This window comes from Heteronotia binoei, chromosome 17 (genome assembly GCF_032191835.1).
Source record: "Heteronotia binoei isolate CCM8104 ecotype False Entrance Well chromosome 17, APGP_CSIRO_Hbin_v1, whole genome shotgun sequence".
Lineage (NCBI taxonomy): Eukaryota > Metazoa > Chordata > Lepidosauria > Squamata > Gekkonidae > Heteronotia > Heteronotia binoei.
Window position 1 is genome coordinate 8,979,851 of NC_083239.1, and position 14,233 is coordinate 8,994,083.

Genomic DNA, 14,233 nt, shown 5'->3' on the forward strand with positions numbered 1-14,233 from the left:
CCCTTTAGCAGGTTTAATGGCCCATTATTTACTAGGTGATGAAAGTTACTGCCCTGACATGAAAAGGCTCACCCAGTCATTTTCACACATTAAGAGAACAATAATGGTCTACTCTGAATTCTACTATGGTCTATTGGGGAGGGACGGTGGCTCAGTGGCAGAGCATCTGCTTGGGAAGCAGAAGGTCCCAGGTTCAATCCCTGGCATCTCCAACTAAAAGGGTCCAGGTAAATAGGTGTGAAAAACCTCAGCTTGAGACCCTGGAGAGCAGGGGAGGGACAGTGGCTCAGTGGCAGAGCATCTGCTTGGGAAGCAGAAGGTCCCAGGTTCAATCCCTGGCATCTCCAACTAAAAGGGTCCAGGTAAATAGGTGTGAAAAACCTCAGCTTGAGACCCTGGAGAGCAGGGGAGGGACAGTGGCTCAGTGGTAGAGCATCTGCTTGGGAAGCAGAAGGTCCCAGGTTCAATCCCTGGCATCTCCAAAAAAAGGGTCCAGGCAAATAGGTGTGAAAAACCTCAGCTTGAGACCCTGGAGAGCAGGGGAGGGACAGTGGCTCAGTGGTAGAGCATCTGCTTGGGAAGCAGAAGGTCCCAGGTTCAATCCCTGGCATCTCCAAAAAAAGGGTCCAGGCAAATAGGTGTGAAAAACCTCAGCTTGAGACCCTGGAGAGCAGGGGAGGGACAGTGGCTCAGTGGTAGAGCATCTGCTTGGGAAGCAGAAGGTCCCAGGTTCAATCCCTGGCATCTCCAAAAAAAGGGTCCAGGCAAATAGGTGTGAAAAACCTCAGCTGGAGACCCTGGAGAGCCGCTGCCAGTCTGAGAAGACAATACTGACTTTGATGGACCGAGGGTCTGATTCAGTAGAAGGCAGCTTCATATGTTCATATGTTTGGGGAGGGACGGTGGCTCAATAGTAGAGCATCTACTTGGTAAGCAGAAGGCCCCAGGTTCAATCCCTGGCATCTCCAAAAAAGGGTCCAGGCAAATAGGTGTGAAAAACCTCAGCTTGAGACCCTGGAGAGCCGCTGCCAGTCTGAGAAGACAATACTGACTTTGATGGACCAAGTGTCTGATTCAGTATAAGGCAGCGTCATATGTTCATTAAACATGGCTTACTCCCAGGAAAGTGTCTTTAGGATTTAACTGACAGTCTCTTGGGAATTATACAAGGGCAGAGCGTTTGTTCTCCCAGTTGTTAGCAACTGAAGGGGTGGGGGGTGCAGCCCAGCCAGCCTCTTTCCTTCTTTCTTTTAGCTTCACAATTAACCTATGAGGTAGGCTAGGTAAAGAGTAGGCCAAGGTCATCCCATCTGCTGTTATGTTACTGTGTATTTATGCTCCTTCTTGTATAAGAAAAGGCTAGTGTCCAAAATTATTGCTAAACATTTCTAAGCTATTTAATTGAAAACTTCAGATGGGTGGCCTGACCATGTTAGTCTGTTGCAGTGGAACAAATCAGTAGTGGCATTTTAGAAGTGACATCTGATAAATGCAAGCAATAGGAAGACTGTATGTCAGAGAGAGAGATTATAAAACCAGTTTTTAAAGACATGAAACCTGCTTTCTTTATAAAATCTCTCTGCTTAGCCCCACCTCATCTTTCTGTCGTTCCCAGCCTTTATTACATGAACCTAATGAAGTGAGCTCTGACACATGAAAGTTTATGCTAGAACACATTTTATTCGTCTCTATGTTGCCACTAGACTCCTGTTTTGTCTCACAGTGAATGAAGCCAAAAGAACAATGCAGAAGTGCTAGGAACCCTTTCCAATCCACATCCTCTCAGATTCTCTCTTCCTTTGATACTACTTTGTCTATCATAGTGCTAGTATGTATATGCCCCTGTCGACTGCCCTCCCCTAATCGGCAGCAGGATAAAAATTAACTAATAGATTTGGTGAAGTTCCCTAGAAGCCCCTCTAATGGAGGAGCCAAGGACTCTGAATTGCACAAGACGAGAGTCATTGGGAGAAACACCTTCTGTTCCACTTGCTTCAGTGCTTAAAGTCCATGCCATTAGGCCTCAAGCCAGCTCTGGTGGTTCAATAGCAGTCATTCAACTCTGTACAAGTTAGAAAAACATGTGATTTTAGCACACACACACACACACCATTGTTAGGAAATGTATAGTCCAATTCCAGGGTTTTTATTCCCAAGTCTCACAGAAGTCACCAGGAAATTAACTTCCAAACCCAGTTGTGGGTTTGTTGTACGGGAGGGAACAGGGGTGTGTGCATCTGAAAAAGAAAATAACTTTGAGTTTAGAACAGACAGAGAAGCAGGAGGAGCAAAAAGCACCTGATCCTTTGTGTGTGTGTGAGGGGGGAGTAGTGTGTGTGTAGTTATCTCTCTCTGCCACATAAGAATGCCTTTGTCTCTAGCTGCGCTCTGCTTGTATATATGTAAACAATGTAAATATTTTCAAAATGCCAGAAATCTCCAGTCCTCTCTCTTTTCAAAGGAAAACCCATCAACTGCCGCCCTTGGGTCTTCCCCTCACACAGAGAAGTGGAAGGTGCTTGACACCATCTGAACCAAATCCTTCAGGGATAGGGTTGCCAATCCCCAGGTGGGGGCAGGGGATCCCCTGGTTTGGAGGCCCTCCCCCCGCTTCAGGGTCATCAGAAAGCGGGGGAAGGGGAGGGAAATGTCTGCTGGGAACTCTGTTATTCCCTAGGGAGATTTATTCCCATAGAAAATCATGGAGAATTGATCCGCGTGTATCTGGGGCTCTGGGGGGGCTGTTTTTTGGGGTAGAGGCACCAAATTTTCTGTATAGCACCTAGTGCCTCTCCCCAAAATACCCCCCATGTTTCAAAAAGTTTGAACCAGGGGGTCCAATTCTATGAGCCCCAAAAGAAGGTGCCCCTATCCTTCATTATTTCCTATGGAAGGAAGGCATTGAAAAGGTGTGCCGTCCCTTTCAATGTGATGGCCAGAACTCCCTTTGGAGTTCAATGATGCTTGTCACAGCCTTGATCTTGGCTGCACCCCCAAAGTCTCCTGGCTCCACCCCCAAAGTCCCCAGATATTTCTTGAATTGGACTTGGCAACCCTATTCAGGGATGACAGCCCTGCAGACCAGTTTGGTTCAGATGGTGTCAAGTGTGTGTGGCGGCAACCAGGGGAGGAGTACAAAGACAAGTGTGTCTTGCCTACAGTCAAGCATGGTGGTGGGAATGTCATGGTCTGGGGCTGCATGAGTGCTGCCAGCACTGGGGAGCTACAGTTCATTGAGGGAACCACGAATACCAACATGTACTGTGACATACTGAAGCAGAGCATGATCCCCTCCCTTCGGAGACTGGGCCGCAGGCCATTTGGACATTGTCACTTAGGGGTGTACTCACTTTTGTTGCCGGCAGTTTAGACATTAATGGCTGTGTGTTGCATAAGTTTTTTTTGGGAGGGAGGAGAACGCATTTACACTGTTATACAAACTGTAGACTCACTATTTTACATTGTAGCCAAGTGTCATCTCTTCAGTGTTGTCATTAAAAGATATACTTAAATATTTACAAAATGTGAGGGGGTGTACTCACTTCTGTGACATACTGTTTATGTGGATTATTGCCGTATCCTGAGTCACAAGTCAATGGTAAAACACAATTTCCATCCCCCATCAAAAGATTCTCAAGTAGTTAGGGCTGCGAAAGATTTCTGCTTGAGATCCCAGGAAGCTATCACCACTCAAAAAGAGAAAACAGTGGACTGACGATATTTGAAATACAATCCTAAACACAGTTACACAGTCTTCTAAATCAGCTGAACTTAAAGGAAGGATGTAACTCTGTTTAGGATTGCATTGTAATAGTCTGACTTAGAATAAGGCAGTTTTGTGTGCTTGGATCCAGCTCAGATGAGACTTGGAAATCTCCCAGAATTTGATTTCTAGACTACAGAGATAAGATCCCTTGGAGAAAATGGCTGATTTGGAGACTGGATTTTATGGCATTAATACCCCACTGAGGTCCCTAACCTCCGCAAAACCTCCCTCCTCAGACACCATCCCCAATTGTCCAGGAATGCCCCAACCCAGAGCTGGCAAACCTATCCCAAGGCACATTCATATGAATTTTTAATTGTCAGTTGTGTGTGTGTGTGGTTTCTGTAGGCTACTTTGGAAGTCAGATTTGCCTTGGAAGTGGGATGAAAATACAATCTTGAGTACATGTGTTTCTAGGTTCTGCTGTTGTCCGCTAAATGCTGCTCCCGAGGGACTCTGAGGAATGACATTGGGGGGCGGGGTGCAGTGTGAAAGGGAATTGATGGAATTTGCCAATTTAGTCTAAATCCTGCTCTCTAGTTTCAGAATTCTGAGGATAGTTGATAATCAATTTAAACAAATCGGAGAGGGCTGGGGAAATTGGCATCCTGAGGCCTCTAATGATATAATATTCCAGAGGATGAGGTTTGGAGAGGAAAATGTCTTAGTTGTTTATTTTCCCCCGGGGTGGGGGGAACTGCAGTATCAGCTTTCTTGAAGGACCCTTTATCTGATGAAATAGGCTCTAGTTCACAAAAGTTTATGCCACAATACATTTGTTAATCTTTATAGTGCCACAACAGAATTGCCTTATATATGGGCATCACAAACTCTGGTTTGTGTCCAGAGTAAGCATAGTAAATCCTCAAGCTCATGTTCTCCCTTTGGCACACTATGCTTAGATTGAGCATAGGTCTAGGCATAGATTGAGCATAGGTCTAGGCTTTAGGTCTAGCAGCTATGTATAATGATGTCTGAATGGAGGTTTGGTTCTTGCCTGCAGCAAATTGAGATTTCAAACCATGGTTTAATGGTAAACCCAGATTCTGAACCACATGTATGAAAGCAAGTTTGGCATAGTGGTTAAAGCGTTGAACTAGAATCTAGGAAGACCTAGGTTCAAATCACCATACTGTGACAAGAATTGTCAACCTCGATGGTGGCTGAAGATCTAGAACTACAACCAGTCTCCATGCGACAGACATCAGTTCCCCTAGAAGAAATGGCAGCTTTGAAGGATAGGAATCATATTCCGACTGTTCCCTTTCTAAATTCTGCCTTCCCCAGGCTCTCCCTGCAAATTGGCAAGAATTTCCCAAGCCAGAGCAGGCACCTCTTAGACAGAAGCTTGCTGGGTAGCCTTGGGTCAGTCAGACTCTCTCAACCTATCCTACCTCACAATGTTGTGAGAATAAAATGGAGGTAGGGAGAATGATCTTGGAAATGACTTCAGGGAAGAAGTGAGAGATGGATGGGTAGATGAATGGACAAAATTATAATGGGTAGATGAATGGATAAAATCAGATTATAAGCAAGAATCAACTTGTAATTTTTTGTTAAGAAATGACCACTGATTGTGGTTTAGCACTAAACAAGAAGTCTTCAGATTTTGGCTTGGGAGAAGCAAGGAATCACTTGAACTTAAGGACTTCATGTGACTAATTCTTCAGACTAAGGAAGTGTACACTCATCCCCCGCCCCAACTTTTTGCTAGCCTAGCAGTATTTTCATTGGGTTGGTATGCAGATTGGATTGAGGGGGATGGCAGGGTTAACAATCTGACTACTACTGCAGTAGGATCAATTGCGAATAAAACTTGGATTGACAGCACACAAACAACCCTTTAGAGTTGCCAGCTCTGAGTAAGGAAATATCTGGAGATTTTGGGGTATTGAATCCTGAGTATGGCAAGGTTTGGAGAGGGGAGGGACTTCAATGGGGTACAATTTCATACAGTCCACCTTCCAAAGTGTCCATTTTCTCCAGGTGAAGTGATCTCTGTCACTGGAAGATCACTTGTAATAGCAGGAAATCTCCCACCACTACCTGGAGGTTGACAACCCTACCTGTCATGGGTGCTGGGGACCCTGCAGAGGAAGACGAGTCTGCCAAGGAAACTGTACCCCTGCCACCTGCACCAGTACCCCTGCCTCCTGCTGAAGAAGATCCCAGCCTCCCTGCCTCACCCTCTCGGGTGGCTCATGTGCGTGACCGCCTCCGTCAGGACCTCAGGGATCGGAGGAGGGCGGCACGCTCACAAGCAAGACGCTCCCTGAGTCCTGAGTTTTGAGAGGATTCTGGCCCTCCTAAGAGCAAGGATGCTTGAGTTGTAACAGGATCCTGGCTGCCTCCCAGAGCCAGCAATTAGCCCAAATGGGCAACAGCCAGCAGAGGGCTATATAGCTGTGGGCTTTGGGAGGAGGCTTTGTGGAAGCAACTAGTCATCTCCCTGACGTTCTAGCATCCACTCTGGCTTGACTTTGGTTCCTGACTCCCTGACTTTGGCTTTTGACTTCTGGACTCCCTGACCTCGGCTTCTGGACCTCGGACCTGTGATACTTGCACAGCGATTTGGATTTGGCACCTCGGACACTCCTGCTTGCTGGCTACAGACCTCGGCCTGCCTCTGGACTTTGCCTGACCCGGCCCCAGCCGTGACACTACCTATCAGTGATGGTTAATTTTGAGATTCAAAAGCACTCCTTGCAATCCCCAAATCGAGAATTACCAGACAAACCACCTTCTTTTCATATCAGTTTCACCTGGACTAGAATTAAGAACTTTTCCTTCATCTACAAAATTTGTTGTTACTTCAGGACCTCCTGCATTCGAGGGAAGCGAATTTGGGGAAGTCACCGGTGGTAGCCTAGGCCATGAAACATTAACAGCAAAAGAATACACCAGGTTCAGGCGTGGCCATTCTTTCCCTCTTATAGGGTAGCCAGGTCCGACTCAAGAAATATCTGGGGACTTTGGGGGTGGAGCCAGGGTGAGACAAGCAGAATTGAACTCCAAAGGGAGTTCTGGCCATCGCATTCAAAGGGCCCACATACCTTTTAAATGCCTTCCTTCCATTAGAAATAATGAAGGACAGGGCAATTTCTTTTGGGGCTCATAGAAGTAGACCGCCTGGTCTAAACTTTTTGAAATTGAGGGGGGGGGGGATGTTTTGAGGACAGGTACCAGATGCTATGCTGAAAATATTGTGCCTCTGCCTTACAAAACAGCCCCCCCCCCGCAAAGCTCCAGATACTCATGGATCAATTCCCCATTATAACTTATGGGAATTGGTCGCCATAGGGTATAATGGAGTGCCCAGAAGATATTTCCCTTCCCATCCCTGCTTTCTGATAACCCTGAAGTGGGGGGAGGGCCTCCAAACCGGGGGATCCCCTGCCCCCAACCCTGGGGCAACCCTACCCTCTTTTAAGACCACAAATGTGAGTTGTTACAAAGGCAACGAAGACCAGCATGTTCAGGAGTCAAGGCCATGGCCGGCTTAGTGCAAACAGCTTACTGTGTTCTGCTACTACGAAAACAAACAGGCCCCTTGAGAATGGACTTCAGCCTCTTTGTCCAACATGCTCTTTGTGCTAGCACATTATCGTCACCGCCTACTAAAACTTGGGATTGCGGGGTGGGGGTGGAAGCGTGGCTCTTGCCACTGCCAGGTCAAAATGCATAAGGTGGATCCGGATTCCCCCAGGGTGCATCAGGTGAAGGTCTTCCTGATAAAGATATTGGGGGGTGGGGGCAGGGCGGCTGTGAGGAATCATGGAAGAGGTGGGACAGTTTGGAACTCCCACCCCGCTCACCAAAACCTCCCTTCTCTGGGATTGCCTAACTTTTTGAGCAAGCTGATTTCTCCATCCCCCATCCCTTTCCCCAGTTCTCAGCTGCCCTCAACATATCTTCCAGGCGCGTATTCAGTTCTTATTCAAGTTGTGTTAAAAAAAGGACTTTTCCATTCATTTACAAAGTCATTTTTGCAGGTATACCTGAGGAGTTCTGCAAGTAGGCAGAGCCCCCTGCCTTGTCAATGGTTTTGTGGCTTTCATCATCCAAGCAGAAGGCCAGCCAGTCAGTCTCCTGGCAGCTCCGTCAAATACTCAACAAAGAAGCTTGAAAGATATGGCCTGGAAGATGTGTTGCTCCCACATCCCTCCTTTTAAACATCCACTAGGCTTCCCAACCCCACGCCCTGCCAGGGGACCCCTGAATTAGCAGCCTAATCCCCCGCTCTCTAAAAATCTGGGGGTGGGGGTGGGTGGAACGGCACAGTGTCTCTTTCCCTGCCTGGCTTCAGGCTTCTCCCTTCCTCCGAGTCACAAAGACCCGCCCACCGCCAGCCTGCTATTTGCTCCAGTCCGGCCTCCCTTCACGAGGTGCATGCTGGGACTTGTAGTCCTTGCATCCTCTCCGGCTGCCGGGTGGCGTCTCCTTGGGGAGTCTGGACCATGTGCGTTTCTACCTCCGGAGGCTTCAGTTGCTGATTGAAAGGCTTCCTCTTGGGATGGTGTGTCTGTGTTACTTTGAAGAAGTTGGCAGCATCCCCTTCAGAGTCGCCAGAAATGGGGGGGGGGGACACGTCTGCTGAGCATTATTCTCTATGTGGAGATTGATTCTCATAGGGTATAATGGGGAATTGATCTGGAGGTTTCCGGGGCTCTGGGGGAGCTGTTTTTTGAGGTAGAGGCACCAAATTTTCAGTATAGTATCTAGTGACTCTCCCCAAAGTATCTCCCAAGGTTCAAAACGATTGGACCAGGGGGTCCCATTCTATGAGCCCCAAAAGAAGGTGCCCCTATCCTTCATTATTTCCTATGGAAGGAAGACATTTAAAAAGGTGTGCGGTTCCTTTAAATGTGATGGCCAGAACTGCCTTGGAGTTCAATTATGCTTGTCACACCCTTATTCCTGGCTCCGCCCCAATGTCTCCTGGCTCCACCCCCAAAGTCCCCAGATATTTCTTGAATTGGACTTGGCAACCCTAACATCCACCCTTTGGACTTGGAATTTTTCACACACTATAAATGTTAATGCCCTGACCTGGATATGCCAGGCTAATCCAATCTTGTTAGATACTAGAAGTCAAGTAGGGTCAGTAGTATTTGGATGGTAGTATTTGGATTGGAGACTACCAAGGAAATCAAGGATTGCTACACAGATTTCGGGATGGAGGTTGGAGAAGACAGGAAGCTCTGTGAGATATAATGCCATAGTGTCCACCTCCAAAGCATCCATTTTCTCCAGGGGAAACTGATCTCTGTAATCTGGAGATCAGCTGTAACTTCAGGGGATCCCCCAGTCCCACCTGGAACCATTTTCATTTCATTTTCATTTTATTTAGTTTATATCCCGCCCTTCCCACCAAAGCGGCTCAGGGCGGCTCACAATACAAAAGTTCTAACATAGGATTAAGTTTTAAAATACATCAATTTACAGCATTTAAACAATAAACCAGTAAAAACAGTAAAACAGTAAAACAAAGCCATTTACCAAAGTACCATACTACAGCCTTCTATTCGAAATTTTCAAGTACCCATCAGTTGTAGGCCAACCGGAAGAGGACTGTCTTACAGGCCCTGCGGAACCTGGCATTGGGTGACTCATTGCTTTCCTAAAGATAGATATGTGGGAAGGAATTTTTAAAAAACTTTCTGTCATCTGGAAATCTTTCCCACGTCAAAGAGTCTGCAGAAGACTTGGGGTGGGAATACATCTATGGTGCGCAGATTTCATGTGGGGCAATAACCAGATCTCTGATGACCTAAGAGTGCAGCAGCATGTTCCATAGGTAGAAGTGGGTAAGGTGTCTTTGAGGGGTACTTGTTTGTTGTGCCTGATCTTCTAATTGAATAATACTTGCTAAGAAGAAGAAGAAGATGATATTGGATTTATATCCCGCTCTCCACTCCGAAGAGTCTCAGAGCGGCTCACAATCTCCTTTACCTTCCTCCCCCACAACAGACACCCTGTGAGGTAGGTGGGGCTGGAGAGGGCTCTCACAGCAGCTGCCCTTTCAAGGACAACCTCTGCCAGGGCTATGGCTGACCCAGGGCCATTCCAGCAGCTGCAAGTGGAGGAGTGGGGAATCAAACCCGCTTCTCCCAGATAAGAGTCCGCACACTTAACCACTACACCAAACTGGCTCTCCACTTCATGAACGTCAGGGTTTCCTAGAACACATTAAAAAAAACAAAACACCACTGCCATAGGGCTAGTTACCAACCCCCAGGTGAGGCCTGGAGTTCTTCCAGAATTACAACTGATCTCCTGACTTCAGTTGGCAGAATTGGGTGAAATGCTAGCTTCAGAGAGTGGCTTCTAGGATATACCATAAAGAGTCAAGGAGAAATGGAAGTCTTAGTGACATCACATCCCTGTCGAGCACCCACTCCTCCCCAAACTCCTCCCCAAACTTTCCCAGGCACTGCCCACCAAATCTCCTAAGCTGGAGTTGGTAAGCCTTTATAGGGCACATCTTGTGCAGAAATATTAATTCAGGGAGAAACTTTGCACTGATGAAGTGATGCATTGGCTGTGAAATCTATACAGGTCCAATTTTGAAATATCTCAGCTACTCCCCACACATTGAATCGCCTTTTTTTTGGAAACAGTGCCACTGCCTTCCCTCTAGTGGTCGCCAAGTGAAATGATTCAGCCAATTCATTATGTCAATGCTACCACCTTCAGGCAGTGTACTGAGAATTCTATTGCTATGTTCCAATTGAACAGTGCAGGATTTCTCGTTTAAAATAAAACCAGTGATCAGGTCTGATGAAAACCTGTTTTCTGGAGATGTAAGAGGGATGCACCATTCTTGGTCATGAATTCAAAAGCAATTCTTAGGTTCCTTACTTGTTTGGGGAATGATCACTATGCACACTTTTTTGCATTTTCTGCAGGCTTCTGTTCAGCTATAAAGCTTGGATGAGTGATTGGCTAGGGATATTAGGATTTAGTAAATGAACTGCTTATAGGATTCAGCCAGGAAGCCATAACTTTCTGGACTTTAAGAGCTTTTAATGTTTTGATTACCTAGACAATTATTCTTTTAGCCTTTCATCTGCAATGTGGGGATAATTAGGGTTGCTGACTCCAGATTGGGAAATTCCTGGATATTTGGAGGCAGAGCCTGCGAAGGGCTATAATGCTGTATAGCGAAGGTGTAAAATTCATTTGTTACAAGGGATGGATGTTGGGTTTCTGATGCAATTGAACATATGAACATATGAAGCTGTCTTATACTGAATCAGACCCCTGGTCCATCAAAGTCAGTATTGTCTTCTCAGACTGGCAGCGGCTCTCCAGGGTCTCAAGCTGAGGTTTTTCACACCTATTTGCCTGGACCCTTTTTTGGAGATGCCAGGGATTGAACCTGGGACCTTCTGCTTCCCAAGCAGATGCTCTACCACTGAGCCACCGTCCCTCCTACATATGAAGCTGCCTTCTACTGAATCAGACCCTCGGTCCATCAAAGTCAGTATCGTCTTCTCAGACTGGCAGCGGCTCTCCAGGGTCTCCAGCTGAGGTTTTTCACACCTATTTGCCTGGACCCTTTTTGGGAGATGCCAGGGATTGAACCTGGGACCTTCTGCTTCCCAAGCAGATGCTCTACCACTGAGTCACCGCCCCTCCCCAATTTCACTTCCTGTTGTCATGAGTTAATTATATGTTTGTATATGCATGCTGATGTTTAGCCAGTGAGTAGGTAGAGCCAATAAGAATGTGTGCACGTACTTCCCGCCAAGGCTAGGTGTCAATATGCATAGTAACCATTCAGGGAGAGCCCTAATAGGCTAATCCATATATTTGGGTGGTGGTCTGAGGGAAACCATTTGGTCAGTTTTATTGCCCTTTGTGTAAAGCCCTTAGATCTCCATGCAGTTGAAGTTAGGACTTGAGAGAGTCGAGATGTAGTCTAGAAGCTAGAAAAGGATATCGAATCCTTCTTTGTTTTCTAGAAATCCCCGTTAACCCTTTCCTCATTAGAAAAGTAAACTACTTTTATTCTTAAGCTAAACCGTGTGCCAGGCTGCTTTGTGGTTCTCTCCACGTTACTCTGCTAAAGGTATATGTAAACCCCAACAATGGATCTGACATAAACGTCACTTTGTTGGGCCAGGCCTTGTGTGTCATAAAATGTAACACAAGATAAAAAGGTAAAGGTAAAAGTAGTCCCTTGTGCAAGCACCAGTCGTTTCCAACTCTGGGGTGATGTCACATCACATTTTTACAGCAGACTTTTTACGGGGTGCTTTGCTAGGGTTGCCAAGTCCAATTCAAGAAATATCTGGGGACTTTGGGGGTGGAGCCAGGAGACTTTGGGGGGTGGAGCCAGGAGACATTAGGGGTGGAGCCAAGATCAAGGCTGTGACAAGCCCTAGGGAATAACGGAGTTCCCAGCAGACATTTCCCTCCCCTCCCCCCGCTTTCTGACGACCCTGAAGGGGGGGGAGGGCCTCCAAACCGGGGGATCCCCTGGGGATTGGCAACCCTACCGGCCAGCAGGGAAGGCAAGGAGGGCCTCTCCCTCCAGCTACCAGCGCAGCTCCCCTCCCGCCTTCCGCCAGCCTTCTGCATTGCCCCCGGCCTTACCCAGTCCTTGGCTCGGAAGGCCTGCACGCAGCGGGAGCCCAGCGCGCCCCTGCCGCCGTAGACCAGCACCCGCGGAGCCTCTGCCGCAGCCATGCCACCTCCTCCTCCTTCCGCCACGGCTCAGCTCAGCGCCGCCGCCTCCTTCTCCTCGAAGGCCGGCCCAGCACGCCCCTTGCCGCCTGCACAGCCATAGGCCCAGCAGAGGGGCTGGGCGGAGAAGCGAAGCATGCCCCCCTTGCCCACGCAGGCCGCCTTCGCCTCTGCAGGGAGTGGAGGGGCAGGGCGCAAGTCCGGCCTGCTCTCGCTCATTCAGCGTTGCTGCTCGGGGTCCTAGAAGGACCCAGATTCACGGCTCGCCACGCTCCTGGCCTGCCTCCAGCCTCCCCTTCTCTGATTTTACCTCAGAGGGGGAGCGGAGTGGGCGATGCCGCTGCACTGCCGCCTCTTCTCCGTAGCTGCTCCTCCGAGATGGGCTCAAGCTGAGCCCATCTCGGAGGAGCAGCTATGGAGAAGAGGCGGCAGCTGCGCAGCGGCGTCGCCCACTCCTTGGCGCCGTTCCCCCCACTTCCATTTTTTGGAGGAGCGGGGGAAGAGTCTGGAAATCCTGGGGTCCCCCGCCAGGGCGGGAGGGTCGGGAAGCCTATGCTTCGCCATGGCCTTCCTCAGTCATTTACACTTTCCCCTCAAGCAAGCTGGGTATTCATTTTACCGTCCTCGGAAGGATGGAAGGCTGAGTCAACCTTGAGCCGGATAGCTGAACCCAGCTGCTGCCGGGATTGAACTGCAGTACTGCAACGTTACCACTCTGTGCCATGGGACTGCTAATACAAGGTACCAGAGATATAAACGTCATAAAGATGATTTCAGATGCTGAGTGGCAATATGCAAATGAGTTCCTGCTGGGCTTTTTCCTACAAAAAAGCCCTGGTCCCTCCCACTAATAAAGAATGCAAGCTGTGCTCTTAGGTTCCCCCCCTTCCATCGGTTAGAACTGGAAAGGGGGATCTCTCTCTTTCGTGCAGACACACAAAAGCTTATACCTGAAATAAAATGTTGTTGGTCATCTTAAAGGTGCTACGGGACTCTTTGTTTCCTACCCCCTCCCTCCCCAGAGGAGGAGGGAGAAGAGCCCTCAGCCAATCAAAGGAAGGGAGGCTTGGCTTTCTTGCTTTCCTCCGTGAAGCAGGAAATAGGAGAGACAGGGCAAAAGCCAGCTCTGATGCTGGAAACAGGAATGAGGATAGGGTTGCCAAGTCCAATTCAAGAAATATCTGGGGAATTTGGGGGTGGAGCCAGGAGACATTGGGGGCGGAGCCAGGAAAAAGGGTGTGACAAGCATAATTGAACTCCAAGGGAGTTCTGGCCATCACATTTAAAGGGACAACACACCTTTTTAAATGTCTTCCTTCCATAGGAAATAATGAAGGATAGGGGCACCTTCTTTTGGGGCTTATAGAATTGGACTCCCTGGTCCAATCGTTTTGAAACTTGGGGGGGTTGGTACTTTGGGGAGAAGCGCTAGATACTATACTGAAAATTTGGTGCCTCTACCTCAAAAAACAGTCCCCCAGAGCCCCCGAAACCTCCAGTTCAATTCCCCTTTATACCTATGAGAATCGATCTCCACATAGGGAATAATGAAGCGCTTAGCAGACGTTTCCCTCCCCCGTCCCTTTCTGGCGACTCTGAAGCGAGAGACTGGCATCTCTACTCACGAGTTGCTGCCATCTTCTCCAAAGTAACACAGACACACCATCCCAAGAGGAAGCCTTTCAATCGGAGACTGACGCCTCCGGAGAAAGGCACATGGTCCTCTGGGGGCGGGGCTTCCCCCCCTCCGCCGGCCAGCTGACTGGGGGTGGGAAG